Source organism: Sapajus apella, unplaced genomic scaffold (genome assembly GCF_009761245.1).
Source record: "Sapajus apella isolate SASKATOON/1434 unplaced genomic scaffold, GSC_monkey_1.0 scaffold1, whole genome shotgun sequence".
In the NCBI taxonomy this organism is placed as follows: domain Eukaryota; kingdom Metazoa; phylum Chordata; class Mammalia; order Primates; family Cebidae; genus Sapajus; species Sapajus apella.
The window spans coordinates 20,468,500-20,482,551 of record NW_022436941.1 but is presented as its reverse complement, the minus strand read 5'-3'; positions in this window follow the sequence as shown (position 1 = coordinate 20,482,551).

The following is a 14,052-nucleotide window of genomic DNA, read 5'->3' as shown; positions in this document are numbered from 1 at the left end:
TTGAATGAGTTTGTTTGTTTTTTTTCTTGTAAATCTGCTTTAGTTCTTTGTAGATTCTGGATATTAGCCCTTTGTCAGATGGGTAGACTGGAAAAATTTTTTTCATTCTGTTGGTTGCTGGTTCACACTAATGATGGTTTCTTTTGCTGTGCAGAAGTTCTTAAATTGAATTAGATCACATTTGTCTGCTTTGGCTTTTGTTGCCATTGCTTTTGATGTTTTAGTCATGAAGTCCTTGCCTATGTCTATGTCCTGAATGGTATTGCCTAGGTTTTCTTCTAGGGTTTTTATGGTGTTAGTTCATATGTTTAAATCTTTAATCCATCTGGAGTTAATTTTGGTGGAAAGTGTAAGGAAGGGTCCAGTTTCAGCTTTCTCACATGGCTAGCTAGTTTTTCCAACACCATTTATTAAACAGGGAATCCTTCCCCATTGCTTGTTTTTGACAGGTTTGTCAAAGATCAGGTGGTTGTAGAGTGTGGCATTGCTTCTGAGGCCTCTGTTTTGTTCCATTGGTCTATATCTTTGTTTTGGTGCTAGAGCCCGACTGATTTCATTACTGTAGCTCTGCAGTATAATTTGAAGTCAGGTAGCATGATGCCTCCAGCTTTGTTCTTTTTGGTTAGGATTGTCTTGGCTATGTGGGCTCTCTTTGGTTCCATATGAAGTTTTAAGTGATTGTTTTCCAGTTCTGTGAAGAAGGTCAATGGTAGCTTGATGGGGATAGCATTGAATCTATAAATTACTTTGGGCTGTATGACAATTTTCACGATATTGATTCTTCATAACCATGAGCATGGAATGTTTTTCCATCTGTTTGTGTCCTTTCTTATTTCCTTGAGCAGTGGTTTGTACTTCTCCTTGAAGAGGTCATTCACATCCTTTACTGGTTGTATTTGTAGGTATTTTATTCTCTTTGTAGCAATTTGAATGGGAGTTTGCTCATGATTTGACTCTCTGTCTGTTATTGGTGTATAGGAATGCTTGTGATTTTTGCACATTGATTTTGTATCCTGAGACTTTGCTGAAGTTGCTTATCAGTTTCAGGAGATTTTGGGCTGAGATGATGGGGTCTTCTAAATACACAATGATGTCGTCTGCAAATAGAGACGACTGGACTTCCTCTTTTCCTAATTGAATACCCTTTATTTCTTTTTCTTGCCTGATTGCTCTGGCTAGAACTTCCAATAGTATATTGAATAGGAATGGTGAGAGAGGCATCCTCGTCTAGTGCCAGTTTTCAAAGGGAATGATTAGTTTTTGCCCATTCAGTAGGATAATGGTTATGGGCTTGTCATAAATAGCTTTTATTATTTTGAGATACATTCCACTGATACCTAGTTTATTGAGAGTTTTTAGCATAAATGGCTATTGAATTCTGTAAGGCCTTCTCTGCATCTATTAAGATGATCATGTGGTTTTTTTTTTTTGGTTCATTTACGTGATGGATTACATTTATAGATTTCCATATGTTGAACTGCCTTGCATCCCTAGGATGAAGCCAACTTGATTGTGATGGATAAGCTTTTTGGTGTGCTGTTGCACTCAGTTTGCCAGCATTTTATTGAAGAGTTTTGCATTGATGTTGGCCTGAAGTTTTCTTTTTTGTTTGTGTCTCTGACAGGTTTTGGTATCAGGATGATGTTTGTCTTATAAAATAAGTTAGGGAGGTTGCCTTCATTTTGTATTGTTTGGAATAGTTTCAGAAGGAATGGTACCAGCTCCTCTTTGTACATCTGGTTTGGCTGTGAACCCATCTGGACTAGGACTTTTTTTTTGTTGGTAGGCCATTAATTGCTGCCTCAAAATCAGACCTTGTTATCAGTCTATTCAGGGATTCAACTTCTTCCGGGTTTAGTCTTGGGAGGGTGTAAGTGTCTAGGAATTTATCCATTTCTTCCAGGTTTACTGGTTTTATGCGCATAGAGTTGTTTGTAGCAATCTCTGATGGTAGTTTGCATTTCTGTGGAATTGGTGGTGATATCCCCATTATCGTTTTTTATTGCATCTATTTGATTCTTCTCTCTTTTCTTTTTTATTAGTCTGGCTAGTGGTCTATTATGTTGATCTTTTCAAAAAACCAGCTCCTGGATTTATTGTTTTTTTAGAGGGTTTTTTTGTGTGTGTCTGTCTCCTTCAGTTCTGCTCTGATCGTAATCATTTCTTGTCTTCTGCTACCTTTTGAATTTCTTTGATCTTGCTCCTCTAGTTCTTTTAATTGTGACATTAGGGTGTCGATTTTAGATCTTTCCTCTCTTCTCATGTGGGCATTTAGTGCTATACATTTTCCTCTAGACACTGCTTTAAATGTGTCCCAGAGATTCTGGTACGTTGTGTCTTCATTCTAATTGGTTCTAAAGAACATCTTTAGTTCTGCTCTCATTTCATTGTTTATCCAGATGTTATTCAAGAGCACGGTGTTCAGTTCCATGTTGTTGTGTGGTTTTGAGTGAGTTTCTTAATTCTAAGTTCTAATTTGATTGCACTGTGGTCTGAGAGACTGTTGTGATTTCCATTCTTTTGCATTTGCTGAGGAGTGTTTTACTTCCAATTATGTGGTCAATTTTAGAATAAGTGTGATGTGATGCTGAGAAGAATGTATATTCTGTTGATTTGGGGTGTAGAGTTCTGTGGATGTCTGTTAGGTCCGCTTGGACCAGATCTGCATTCAAGTCCTGGATATCCTTGTTGATTTTCTGTCTCATTGATCTGTCTAATATTGACAGTGGAGTGCTAAAGTCTCCCACTAATAGCGTGTGGGAGTCTAAGTCTCTTTGTAGGTCATTTACAACTTGCTTTATGTATCTGGGTGCTCCTGCATTGGGTGCATATAATGATCAGAATATTTTTAAATGTCAGTAGGAATGACCAATACAGAAAATATCAGGATACAGGAGAGACAGGAAATAATCAGTTTAACATGTGACTTCTGTGAAGGCATACACTGTAGTAGAAAATTTGTGGAGAAACAGGCCTCTATTCAGAAGGATTGAAAAGAAGTTGAGCCGGGCGCGGTGGCTCAAGCCTGTAATCCCAGCACTTTGGGAGGCCGAGGCGGGTGGATCACGAGGTCAAGAGATCAAGACCATCCTGGTCAACATGGTGAAACCCCGTCTCTACTAAAAATACAAAACATTAGCTGGGCATGGTGGTGCGTGCCTGTAATCCCAGCTACTCAGGAGGCTGAGGCAGGAGAATTGCCTGAACCCAGGAGGCGGAGGTTGCGGTGAGCTGAGATCATGCCATTGCACTCCAGCCTGGGCAACATGAGTGAAACTCTGTCTTAAAAAAAAAAAAAAAAAAAAAAGAAAAGAAGTTGAGTGTAGACTCAGGTAGGTTTGTAGATCTGGTAGCCTAACTTTTAAGTAATTTCATACAAAGGCTTGTTTTCCTTGTGAAGTAGGAGGCAGGTTACCTGCTAAGAGCCTGAGGCTGAGGAAGCAGAAGAGGTGAGATTAGAAGTATGAGGATAATGCAGATTGAAGGAGAAGTCATTAAAGCTGTGGCCTGTGTGACTCAGGAAATTATAGAATAATCAGTTTAATTGATTTTTATGCTGATAATCCCTAATACATGTGTAACATCTTATTTTTAAATAAATGTTTTCACATGTATAATGTGCAAAAAATTACTGTTTTATTTCTTTTTTTTTGATAGTTCAAAATATTTCTAAAATTATTACATACTTTACAAATACCTGACCTATTCTCTTTACTAGGGGATGTGATTTTTGTTTTAAAGTGTTCCTGATTCATTTATAACTTAATGCCAATACAAACTAATATTCTAACGTTTATATAATATTTTGAATAAAATTCTAAGCCCTTTACATTTACAGTCTCTTTTAATTTTCCTAGCAACCCAGTAAAGTTTAGACAATTATGATATCCCTTTAGCAGATGAGAAATGGAATCAACAAAAAAGGTTACATTATGTGTCAAGCCCAATAAGCACAATGAACAAAAGTAAGCTATGAATTTCCTGCCATTTTCAATTATTGAGTTGAAAAACATTTCAATTATTGATCCAATAGTAGATCAAAGAAGTCTATGTTGAATTTGGGACATAGTGAGACAATAAGAATATTGACTTTTTTTTTTATTTTTATTTTTTGAGACAAAGTCTTGCTCTGTTGCCCAGGCTAGAGTTCAGTGGCATGATCTTGGCTCACTGCAACTTCCATGTCCCAGGTTCAAGTGATTCTCATACCTCAGTCACCCATGTAGCTGGGATTACAGGTGTACACCACCATGCCAGGCTAATATTTTGGATTTTTTGGTAGAGACTAGGTTTTGCCATGTTGACCAGGCTGGTCTTGAACTCCTGATTTCAAATGATCCACCTGTCTCAGCCTCTCAAAGTGCTGGGAATACAGACATGAGCCACCTTGCCTGGCCTGAATATTAACTTTTTAAAACAACTATTTGTGCTAATAAGGACATGTTTCAAAATACCACTTGATATGTGTATAGAATTCAAATAATCAGCTCCATAACTTTGGGGGTACCAATATGGTTCAGCCTTTTTTGGGATACCAATACAGTTCAGTCTTTTTAACTATTTCCAATTAGTTAACCAAATGTACCTAGATAGTCTACTGACAGAAAATACAGTCTCCAACCCCTCCAACCCCAACCTCGCATCTGCCCTTCAGATCTTTTCATCTTCCCTTGTATGTCCATGAATCCTGGGAACTCACTCATTCTGCAGCTCATGAAGGGACAACAGCTACTTCAGACACCAAGGGGAGGGACAACTAGTGCATGCCCAGAGCACTGTTGTCAGTGATTTCACTGTCTCATGGTAAATCAAGTGAGGCTTTTTTTGTCATAGCGGTGGACCATCCACTTTTGACTTCTCTTGCCTTAGGCAGGTTCCTGTTTGTCTGAATTGCCAACCGGGACACAACACAGTAACACAGTGCGAACCAAGTTGACTATTCATTTTGTATACTCAGTTTTTCTTTATTTCCTTTCAACACTGATTTTAATGATTCTTTCTCTAGCTCTCCTCTAACCCTATAACACTCCAATTCTCCAGTTCTCTAAATCAAGGTGATGAATTAGTCATTCCCTAATTAGTGGGCATTTGTTATGTGCCAGGCACTGTGATAAGCCCTGGGAATAAAATAATAAATATAAGATTAAAAAACTCGAAAACACCCAGATATACTCCTGATCCCAATGCCCACTCAAAGGCAGGAGATGACACATGGATGTGAATACCTGGAAGCAGCAATTACTGAGGCCCTTGTTAAAGCTGCCTGCCATACTTATCTCATATAACTCTAGTTAAATAGGCTTTATGGTGATTTGGCCTCTGCATTCACTTCTTAGGTTTGCACTAACAAATTACCACAAATCAAGTGGCTCAAAACAACAGAAATTTCTTCTCTCATAATTATGAGAGCCTAAACTCTGATATCAAGGTGTCTACAAGGTTAGATCCTTCTGGGGACTCTGAGGGATGATACATTTTACACTTCTCTCTTCGCTTCTATTGGCTGCAAGAAAACCTTGGCATTCCCTGGCTTGAAGGTTAACAGCACTCCAGTCTCTGCCTCTATATTCACATCACCTTCTCTTCTGTAGTCTCTGTCTTTGCCTTTGTATCTCTTCTTAGAACATGTGTTATTGTTCAGACCCACCTTGTTAATCCAGGGTAATCTTATCTCAAGAATCTTAACCTCGGAATATCTGCAAAGACTCCAAATCAGATCACATTCACAGGCTCTAAGTGGACCTATCTTTCGGAGGGCCACCATTCAACCATCTCTAGTCTCTCACCATGCCATAATTCCACTCTCTGTCCTTCTGACAGGTTGCCTTTCCCTCTATTCCTCAGAAGGGCCACATGTTTTTCTACCACAGAGTTTTTGCACATATTGTTTCTTTTGTATTATTTTTACCTTTTGTTGGGCTAGCGTTTATACACCTTTTCCATTTCAACTTAAAGAGGACTTCCCTGAGTCAGCTTTCTCTGATTATCCTTGAATCTCCCTGCATCTCCCCACCCCACATTAGCTTGGAAGTCAATGTATACATCCTTATAGCATCATGCACTTTTCTTTCATAGCACTTGATACAATTATAATTTAATAATTATTACTGTAAAAATAATTATTGTAAGTATTTGTATTAGATTACGATTTTCATGACACCAGGTGACCCTTGATCTCACAGTGCTTGGTGGAAAGTGAGAGCACAATAATTATTTGATAAATTTCATATTAAAATTTGCTGTGCAGTGGATGGGTGTGCAATACTGACTTGAAGGTTTGGGGTTAAGATGGATATTTGTGTACCAGACGCAGCTCAGCTGGGTGCAGTTTTGTGTGTTCATCTAGTATTTCTCACAGACGATTTGTGCACAAGCAAATGAAAAATCTGTTATGATCAAATTGTTCCCTAATATATCAATTATGTTAGAACAAATTTGCATTTTCTAAATAAGCATTATGGCAGAACCAACTGTACAATTCAATCATATGGTTGCTGATGTTGGGTTTTAGTGGATAATAGTGGAGAGCTAGCAGTTCTATGTAATGGCAAACAAATATTGTAGTTACCAATAATACCACACATCTAGGCTCCACAGTGATAACTTCCCCATGTTTTATTTGCAGAAAGCTTAAAGTTGAAAGGTACTGAGTTGTTGTTGTAAGAAAGAAAGGGAAAAAAAGGCTCAAAGAATAGCTGATGGGTGGGAAGACAGTGGTGGGTTATATGGCAATAAGCTTTCATATGACTCTAAGCTGGCATCTGGAAAAACAAAGACAAGGAGGTTTACAAGAAATAATTTATATGCACCAGTTTGGCAAAATTAATAGGTCTGTTGATAACAGTGTCTCCAATATCCTAACATATCTGAAACTCTATACTGGTAGATAGAATGCAGATACTCATAAGAATTTTGGAAAACAAAATTAGCATTATCTCACACAATAAAATATGTGCACATCGTAAGGTCCAACAACTTCTCTTATGCAGTAGAGAAAATATAGACTTTGTAAACTTGTTGATATCTTTCTCTGTCTCTTATGGATTGATTTTCCTAGTCTTTGAGTTTACTAAAGATTGAAATTATTTGTTCACTGAATATACAGTGTTATTTAATACTAAACCATCCTGGCCTGATGTTTTTAAGAAAATGTTTTAATTATTGATTTAATTATTTAATTAAATATAGGTTATAGGTCTAATCAAGATTTTTATTTTTCAGTGAACCACTTTTGGTAAGATATGTTTTTCTGGGGTTGTGTTCATTTAATTTAAGATTTCAATTTAGCTCTGATTTGAGAGACCTCAGCTAAGTTGGGGTTCCAGTATCAGGAGCTGATTGTAACCTTGCCCTTTTGGAAATGAAGGGTTGCTGGATATGGGTGTTTATGGTATGCGTTCTATGGATACCTCTTTTATTTTACCTGACAGGTAGCCTAATGCCTAGTTGTTCAACCTGTGGCATAGGAGCTCCCTCACATGGAAAACTTGTTTGTAGTGGCAGACGTGTGGCTCTTGTCTGACCTATGTCTAGAGTATGCCTGCCTGACCATAGCTCTGCTGCTGGGAGCCCCGTGCTCTCCCAGTACCCCAGGAAAATGTGGTTTGGAGCTGCCATTCGTTCTTTAGATAGAAATTAAATACACTACCATGACGGGAACCAAGTTAAAATATTTTTACTTAGGGATCTTGGACAGAAAAGGGACAATGAAGCAGGGGGGTGGTCTTCCATTCTTGGGTCCTGCAAGGCAGGAAGGAAGAGTCAGGCAGAGAGAGATTAAGCATGAGTAGCAACTAGCAGTATACTTGAGGGGCTAAGACAGGGGTCACTTTAGGTGCATGGGCAAATTTCTATGTGGCTTGTTTAAAGGAAGAAGTGGAAAAGTGGGGAGCCCAGTCTGCTAGGTGAGGGAGATGCCCCTAGGTTCTTATCTCTGACTTCTGGCTTGAACCATTTAGGTTTGGTGTAGAACTGGAAACTATGCCAATGGTGACTGAGCCCTACTTTTGGTATGAGATAGTTAAATCTGTATTGAAAATTGAGGCCAAGGCCACATAAGATTATAAGAATTTACTACAAGCCCCCTCCAATGACTCTGGCTTAATAGGGCAGACTCAAACTTGGCTTCCTGGTTTTTAGAGACCCAGGAGTTTCAGTTCCCATTACCTGATATTGGCATTTGCCCCCAAGACCACTTATTTGCTTATCGTACAAGTTTGAGTCCACTTTTCCTTGCGGGTTTTCTGTTAGTTTTGTTTTTATTGTTTGGTTTAGGAAATTCTCTTGTATTCTCATTTGTTCAACATTGTATTAAAAAGTATATTTAGAGAAAATTATGTAGAATACAGTTGTAATGTACTACTGGGACTTTAAAAGCTCAGGCCAAAGCAAATGTTAATTCTCAGTCTGTTTTTCAGAAAAATTTGAGTTTCTAAATGTCATTAGATTTCAGGCAGCCATGTATCTTCCTGAATAATGTTTACCTTGTGAGTGGGAACACTGTGGAGCTTATTTCACTTAGCATTATATCCTTATGGTTCATCCATGTTGTAGCATGTGTCAGAATTACTTTCCTTTTCAAGGCTGAATAATATTCCTTCCTGTGTATGTACACATTTTGTTTATTCATCTATCCATAGACACTTGATTGTTTCCACCTTATGCTATTGTAACCATTGCAGCTATGAACATGTGCATTGACTTTGTTTTTAAAATGTCTTAAGACCCTAGTGTCTGGCTGTAAAGTTGTCATATTCACTCTGGACTTCTGATCAGCTTTGGGAAAATAGCAAGCTTTATTTCACAGTGGATTCTCCATTGCTCAGACCTCTTAATAATCAAATTGTCAGTTGAAACCTTCATCAGCAATATTTTGCCTACATCATCTTTGCTGTATGACTGTTTTCTTCACTCCAAAGTTTATATCATGTTTCTTTAATGAGTTAAAAAAAATCTTGTAGAGTTTGTACCATATTATGTTAATAGAGAATATAATCTCAAAATATTAAAGCTAGAAGAAATTTTAGTGATAATGCCAAGTTTTTATTTCAAAGCTTATTAGAAAATAAGGAATCAAACAATAGTAAAAAATCACAGCTGTGATTTGAACATGAGACTGTTGAGTTCTATTCCATTTGCTTTGTCACGTCAGCACAAAAGTCACATTTCTCAGCATCACTTTCCATTTTATAACTATAAAGTAAATTTTAAAAGATTAATAAGTAAGCCAACTATGAATATCACTTGGATATAATCTGAATTGTCTTTGTGAATCAGTCTATGAATTCACCCTACTTAGATCATTTTCCATTTTTATAAACTGAGTACTTCAACAGTATGGTTAATTGAGGACTACATGAGTAATGTAAGGCACAACTTTATCCTCACTTTGAAAAGTGCCAGAATCACAAATGATGCTGATTTTTATTGCCTAATTTGTGCCACTTACAAAATGAATATTTTGGTTTTAGCGATTTATTCTTAATCACATGAGTTGTCATATATTTGGTACATTCATGTCGTTTAAACATCAAAAAAAAGTAAAAGTAAGTAGTTTATGTCCCACTATATACAACCTAAACAATGTACCTTTGGATATTATTATATTTAATATCAATATTAAGTAACCTTTCTTATTTTTTTACATACTAATGTAGAAAATTATGTTGTACAGATGTGATATTATATATTTAACCAGTCCCTTGTTAATGAGCATTTAGATTCTATATAGTCTGTTGATATAAAAAAATGTACTACTATAAATACTTTGTATCAATATCATTTGCATATATTTTCAAATATATAAGGTAAATTTCTGGAAGTTGAAATTCCAGGTCAAAATATTACCTCTTTGATAGATAATGCCAAGTTATCTTACATAAAAATTGCTTGTGCTAATTTATTCTTCTGTCAACAATAGACAAAATACAACTGTTCAACCCAAAAGGACAAATGGCAGGACCATGTCTCCTCAAACATATTTATTGTGGCTGCAGCTACCCAGTTGCTCATGAAAATCTGTGGCAGAGATCTAGCAAGGCTGACCATCGGATTCTGATACAGGAATCCTGACCTTTGAGCGTGGAGTTTTTAACCAACCTAACTGAAGAAGTGCCAGCTCTTCTCCAGCCACATTCAAAACCTTGAACCTAAGCCTTGTGTCATAACAACAGTATGATGTTCCGAGCTTGGTCTTATCTCCTTTTTGCAACTTAGCCTTTATTGATTGGGGCCTTTCCACTTGCATGATTAAGGGAATATAGTTTGAGACTTGCGGTCACAGCTCCATGGAACTTGTGGTCTGGGCTGCCACTTCAGCATTTACTAGGATTGACTGTCTCAAACATTTGGTAATGACTGCTTTCCACAGAATTTTACAGAAGGCCAGCCTGCAGGAAATTGACTGGGACCTGTCAACCCTTACCTCTTTGTCTCTTTCCCCATAGCCTCGTCAATACTTTGTTGACCTGTGACACTCACTAACACTGACGCTTTTGCCCATCCGTTCACACTTCATCTTTTGATAGCCTAAAGTGAAACACCAGTGTTCTAGCTCTGGTCCAAATATTGGTTATCTGACTGCATCCATCTGAGCCCTTTATAGCAGGTAATTTGAAGAGCAGTTGAATTACCTATAACAAAATTAATTTTGGAATGTTAGAAATGTGCTTTATTAAGAGTAGGTTTTCCACAATACTTAGATTCCCAGGACACTTTTTTCTCTTAACTTCACTTTTTCCTTAGTAGGCTTATAGCAGGATTACCGTTTATCTTTAATTGTTCACTAGTTTTGTGGATAAGTATACAGAATCAACAGAATTGGCCTCTTGTATTCATTTGATGGAGAATAGTATGGAGGCAACTCATGGATGAAAAGAAGGCAAAATCCAAATAAGTCTCATTCGTAGTTCCAGGCTCTCCAAATTTTATCAAGGCTAGAAATAGGCCTATATGAATTGGTAATGTAATTAAGAGGGATAAAAGTGAGAAATGAGAATAGAAAGAGTGATTTTTTTTTGGAGAAAAGGTTAAAAAAAGTACTAGTGGAAAGACTTTTTTTTTTAATTGAAGAAAAGTTATTTTATTCTTTACTTTTTTTGTTGTTGTTATTTTCCCTTTTCACACTTTATGTTTGGAGATCTCTGTAAGATGCAGACGCTGGGTTCTCATTTCCTCATATCACCGCAGGTTATTTTGAGGCCCGGAGTTTCTGGATCCATCCTTATGTCGCTAGAGAAAGAATGGCAGAATGGCATAGCAACATCTTCCCTCTTTCCACTGCTTTCCTATGGAGTCAAGCTGGGAAGGCAGGATATCTGGGTGTCCCAAGACTATAGACTAGACAAAGAGAAGGACAAACATGAGCCATATAACCTCCTGAGTAGCTGAGACCATAGGCACATGTCACCAGGCAGTGCTCATTTTTGTATCCATTCATAAAGATAGGGTCTTGTAATGTTGCCCAAATTGATATCAAACTCCCAGCTTTAACTGATCCTCCCACCTTGGCCTACCAAAAGTCCTATAGGCCATTAAAGGTAAAGAACAAACATTAGCAGATTTGATATGGTATGTGAAGGACCTGCCTTAGTGGTATTCCAAGAGAACATCTGCAGGTACAGGGAGGGAATCAGCTCTGTCCTGGAATAATCCTGTAATTAGGAAGCTGAGAAGAAAATGCCAAATGGGCCTTTGAAAACCATCTGCTGTACACTATATACAAATATCAGAGCTTTGACTACGTAATGCTTACCACAGAAAACAGAAAAGTGTAATCCAATACATTTTTCAACCAGTCAGGTAGACTTATGCAAACATTGTAATTTAAAAAGTTATTCTAAGTAGATGATATTTTAATATTAAATATTTTTAAAGTTTAATCTTGGAATATGAACTTTGATAAATGAAAGCTATTCATCAAAATTCAAGTGAATATTTCTATTAAATTGAGGAGTGTGATGGTTAATTTTGTATGCCAACTTGACTAGACCGTGGAGTGCCCAGATGTTTGGTTAAGCATTATTTCTGAGTGTGTCTCTCAGGGTGTTTTTGAATGCAATTAATATTTGAGTTGGTAGACTGAATAAAACAGATCCCTCCCCGGTGTGAGTGAGACTCATCCAATCCTCAGAAGGCCTTAATAGGATAAAGGGCTGAATAAGAATTCTCTCTCTCTGCCTGATAGTCTTCAAGTTTGAATATTGGTCTTCTCCTGCTTTTTCACTCAGACTTTGGCAGGGACTGGAAACATCAGCTCTCCCGGTTTTCAGGCATTTGGATTAGGACTGCAAATACATTATTACCTCTTGTGGCTCCCCACCTTGCCAATTTCAAATCTTGGACTTGGCCTTTATAATTGTGTGAGCCAATTCCTTATAGTAAATCTCTATTCTTTTTTTTCTCTCTCTTCACACACACACACGCATGCACGCACACACACGTATTTTACTATAAGGAATTGGCTGTTTTACTTGTGTGTGTGTATGTATATATATGCCATAAACTATATTCAGATCTTATTGGTTCTGTTTCTGTGGAGAACTCAGACTAAAATAAAGAGTGTTATTACACTGTTTTCATTTTCTAGCAGTTATTTTATTTTAGAGAGCAGGAAACGTATGAGGTAAATGATTTGTTTATTGTTCACACTATATGTTGGCTTCTGGTTTATATGGTTTTTCAAAAAAATTTAAGTTATAGAAGGCCAAATATCTATTTCAGTACAGAAATAAGACTGTACTGAGATCTATGAATGCAAGATCTTTATATTTGCAAATAAATGTTTTGACTGTCAGCAGTTGAGGGCTTAAGGAAAGAAATCTAGAAAGAACCATGTTTCTCTGCTGAATTCTTATAAATATTATTTTGAGTCCCACGAGTAATTCATACTACCTATATCAAATTATATAATTTTTTATAACAGAGCTTATATATCTCCACATCATAAACCTTTATTATTTTCTCTTTGGTATAGTGTATTCTAGAAACTCTCTGCTATATTGATAGAGAGGCTGGATTTATGCTTTCCATGGAAGTATTTCTGGCTACTTTATGACAAGTTATAGGGCCATTCATGATCATTTAAATCTTGCTCTTTTCCCTAAACCAATTTAAAATTCCATGGGGATTTACAGTTTATAAAAACTTTTAAAATGTGTAATTTGTTTTAATTATAATAACTTTGTGAGTTAGATCTTATTATTATCACTTTTCAGCTGAGGAAATTGAAGCTGAGAGAGATTAAGAGAGACTTGCCTAAAGCCATAAGGTGAATAAGTGGCAAGAGCTGAGCTAGAATTTCCAGACAAATGTATCTGTAAAGGTTCTTGCTACTGGCGTTTAGTCCTAATTGTATCCTGTAAACGAAGACATTTTTACAGTTTTCTGTACTCACACTGATTCTTTCATTTCCCAACATTTGGAGGACATTGACTTCTAATTCTGGATGCATGTAGTTGGATTATACTAGAAAGTCCCTTGTAAGGTGTCTACTTTTCTAGAGATTTTAGTGTCTAAGAGTTATTATCAGCTATAATTAACCTAAATATCTTTTGAATAGGTGCTAAAAATTCTATTTGTAGGAACTGATTCTAATTGATTAAGTTTTTTTTTAAATTTCAGATAAAGCAACAACTACTAATATTTAAATTTTGTTTTAAAGTATGCATCCAGAGGGAATGATGATTTAAATGTTTATTTGACCTATATTTGTTCTTAGATAACACATTTAAAATATGCAAGAGCAATTGTCATCCTCTGTGGCCCAAAGTAGAGTATGTGTCCTTAAGTAATTAAACTCTTGTCACAAAAGCCTCTTGAAAAAAGCAGTATTGCTTAGGAAAGCTAAGAGTATAGCCTCAAAAGTCCTAAGTTCAAACCACTGCCTGCAGAATTGTTGCTCACGAAGCCTCCTCCTGAGCTGAAAGTAGGAGACCAGCATCTTAAAATCACCCAATTGTCTGGACTCTAGACCTTGTTCTTCTCTGCCTGCTCAGCTGATTCCTAGAAGCTGAAAGTGATACTATTTCTGTGTGTAGATGCATGAGTGTGTGT